Genomic DNA, 4,306 nt, shown 5'->3' with positions numbered 1-4,306 from the left:
GTAATCCTAAAATTCATATGGAACCACAAAAGGCCCCGAATAGCCAAAGTAATTTTGAAGAAGAAGACTAAAGCAGGAGGCATCACAATCCCAGACTTTAGCTTCTACTCAAAGCTGTCATCATCAAGACAGCATGGTATTGGCACAAAAACAGACACCTAGACCAATGGAATAGAATACAGACTCCAGAACTAGACCCACAAACGTATGGCCAATTAATCTTTGACAAAGCAGGAAAGAACATCCAATGGAAAAAAGACAGTCTCTTTAACAAATGGTGCTGGGAGAACTGGACAGCAACATGCAGAAGGTTGAAACTAGACCACTTTCTCACACCATTCACAAAAATAAACTCAAAATGGATAAAGGACCTGAATGTGAGACAGGAAACCATCAAAACCCTAGAGGAGAAAGCAGGAAAAGACCTCTCTGACCTCAGTCGTAGCAATTTCTTACTTGACACATCCCCAAAGGCAAGGGAATTAAAAGCAAAAATGAACTGCTGGGACCTTATGAAGATAAAAAGCTTCTGCACAGCAAAGGAAACAACCAACAAAACTAAAAGGCAACCAACGGAATGGGAAAAGATATTTGCAAATGACATATCGGACAAAGGGCTAGTATCCAAAATGTATAAAGAGCTCACCAAACTCCACACCCGAAAAACAAATAACCCAGTGAAGAAATGGGCAGAAAACATGAATAGACACTTCTCTAAAGAAGACATCCAGATGGCCAACAGGCACATGAAAAGATGCTCGACGTCGCTCCTCATCAGGGAAATACAAATCAAAACCACACTCAGATATCACCTCACGCCAGTCAGAGTGGCCAAAATGAACAAATTGGGAGACTATAGATGCTGGAGAGGATGTGGAGAAACGGGAACCCTCTGGCACTGTTGGTGGGGATGCAAATTGGTGCAGCCACTCTGGAAAGCAGTGTGGAGGTTCCTCAAAAAATTAAAAATAGACCTACCCTATGACCCAGCAATAGCACTGCTAGGAATTTACCCAAGGGATACAGGAGTGCTGATGCATAGGGGCACTTGTACCCCAATGTTTATAGCAGCACTCTCAACAATAGCCAAATTATGGAAAGAGCCTAAATGTCCATCAGCTGACAAATGGATAAGAAATTGTGGTTGATATACACAATGGAGTACTATGTGGCAATGAGAAAGAATGAAATATGGCCATTTGCAGCAACGTGGATGGAACTGGAGAGTGTGATGCTAAGTGAAATAAGCCATACAGAGAAAGACAGATACCATATGTTTTCACTCTTAGGTGGAACCTGAGAAAGTTAACAAGAACCCATGGGGGAGGGGAAGGAAAAAAAAAGAGAGAGAGGTTAGAGTGGGAGGAGCCAAAGCATAAGAGACTCTTAAAAACTGAGAACAAACTGAGGGTTGATGGGGGGTGGGAGGGAGGGGAGGGTGGATGATGGGTATTGAAGAGGGCATCTTTTGGGTGGAGCACTGGGTGTTGTATGGGAACCAATTTGACAATAAATTTCATATATTTAAAAAAAAAAAGTCAGTTTAAAAGCCAGCAAGCAAGAAGGCAAGAGATGAAAATAAAAACCATTTTAGTTGACTGCATTAAATTTTATGACTAACTTAGTCTCTCTAAATAAAGATAAATAAGAATTTAGAAATAAAAAAATAAAAAATAAAAGACAAAAACATAAGTAAAAACAAAACAAAACAAAAACAAAAATAATGGAGGCCAAAAACAACTTTGGAATGACTGTTCAAAGTTATAAAGAAGAAAATTGTTGAGCAATAAGTTTACATGAAGTAAAACTATCCCTCAAAAATGAAGGCAAAATAAAGACATTTTCAGATAAATAAAAACAGAGAATTTATTGCTGGCCGACTACCAGAAAAAAAAAAAAAAATCCTCCAGGCTGAATAGAAATGATAAATGATACCAGAAGTTAATTTAGATAAACAGAAGGAATCAAGAGCACCAGAAATGGAAAATATATAGAATAAATTTAAAAGAACACATGTTTTCTATTTTTTCTTTTATTTTCTAAATGTTTAAAGTGAAGTTTATAATACTGTATTTTTGGACAGATTTAATATACAATGCCATTGCAAAATTCTTATATTTTAACAGAAGTAATTCAGTATTAAGTTTTAAAATATTTCAGTAAGTTTAAAAAGCTCATTTAATCTCTAGAGAAACCTCCAAAAACAATGCAAAGAAATATAGCTAAAAAACCAATAAATAAAAATAATTTGCTTCACACACACACACACACACACACAGGACAGTAAAGGAGAGACAGATACACAGAAAATAAGTGAGACAAATAGAAAAGAAATAGCAAAATGGGGGCGCCTGGATGGCTCAGCAGGTTAAGTGTCCAACTTCGGCTCAGGTCATGATCTCACAGTTTGTGGGTTCGAGCCCCGCCTCAGGCTCTGTGTTGACAGCTCAGAGCCTGGAGCCTGCTTCAGATTATGCATCAAACTCTCTCTCTGCCCCTCTCTGCTTACACTCTCTCTCTCTCTCTTAAAAATAAACATTAAAAAATTAAAAAAAAAGAAATAGACCATATGGCAGACCATATCATGCAGTTAAATGTATAATTAAATTCATATAAAATTACATAAACACATAAGCAAATATAAATGAACTAAAGATTTCAATGAAATTCCAGAAACCTTTGAACTGGTTTAAAAAGCAAGACCCAACTACGTTCTCTCTAGAAGAGATGGGCTTTAAATACAGAGACATGAAGTGGTTAAGAGTAAAAACATACAAAAGTGTACATCATGTAAACATTTAACACAAAAAGCTGACAAATTTCTATTAATATCAGAAGTAATAGACAAGGAAAAAAATAAGAAAAGATAAGAAAGCAAGAATTTCCATGGGGCGCCTGGGTGGCGCAGTCGGTTAAGCGTCCGACTTCAGCCAGGTCACGATCTCGCGGTCCGTGAGTTCGAGCCCCGCGTCAGGCTCTGGGCTGATGGCTCAGAGCCTGGAGCCTGTTTCCGCTTCTGTGTCTCCCTCTCTCTCTGCCCCTCCCCCGTTCATGCTCTGTCTCTCTCTGTCCCAAAAATAAATAAAAAACGTTGAAAAAAAAAATTTTAAATAAAAAAAAGAAAGCAAGAATTTCCAGAGACACAGAGAGATATTGCATAGTGATAAAAGGTTACCACCATAAATATAAACAGATACTCTAATAATGTAGCTCCAGGACATGTGAAACAAGAACTGACAAACTGAAAGGAGAAAAAATAAATAAATCAACAAGTTATAAATATATATGTATATATTATATGATTTATATTATATATTTTTATTTATACATACAATATATTCAATTATTATAAATTAAATATAAGTTAAACAGTTATACATTTGATTTGTAAGTAAAACATTTCTATTTATATAAATATACATAACATATAAATATAAATTTTAGTTGGATACTTCAATACTCTCTAAGTAATTGACAGAATAAGTAGAAAAAAAACATCAGTAAGGATACAGAAGATCTGAATGACACTCCCAATCAACTTAACCTAATTGACATATAGAGAACACTTCACCCTATTGAGGAGGGCACCTTTTGGGATGAGCACTGGGTGTTGTATGGAAACCAATTTGACAATAAATTTCATATATTGAAAAAAAAAAAGAACACTTCACCCAACAGCAAAATACATTCACTTTCCAGTAGAACATTCACCAAGATGGACCACATGTCAAACCATAAAACAGGACCGAATGAAGTTAACAGAAATGAAGGCACATAGAGTATGTTTTATGATCACAACATGATTAAATAAAAAATCAATAATTGAAATATATCTGAAAAATCCCCCAAATAACTAATGGATCAAAGAGGAAAACACAAGATAAATTAGAAAGTAGCAATTATAAATTTTTTTAATGTTTATTTATTTTTGAGAGAGAGACAGAGTGCAAGTCAGGGAGGAGCAGAGAGCGAGGAAGACACAGAATCCGAAGCAGGCTCCAGGCTCTGAGCTGTCAACACAGAGCCCGATGCAGGGCTTGAACTCACGAGCCATGAGATCATGACCTGAGCTGAAGTCAGACACCTAACCCACTGAGCCACCCAGGCACCCCAAGAAAATAGCAATTATAAGTGAAAACACAACATGTCAAAATTTGTGGACTGCAAGTAAGGCAGTATTTAGGGGACAACTTTAACTGCCTCTATTTGAAGATAAGGAAGATATACAAATTATAATTTAAGCTTCCATCTTTTAAAAAAATGGAAAAAGAAGGGCAAGTGAAACAAAAATGTAAGGAATAATTAC

This window comes from Neofelis nebulosa, chromosome 11 (genome assembly GCF_028018385.1).
Source record: "Neofelis nebulosa isolate mNeoNeb1 chromosome 11, mNeoNeb1.pri, whole genome shotgun sequence".
Taxonomy (NCBI): Eukaryota; Metazoa; Chordata; class Mammalia; order Carnivora; family Felidae; genus Neofelis; species Neofelis nebulosa.
This window is presented reverse-complemented; position numbering follows the sequence as displayed.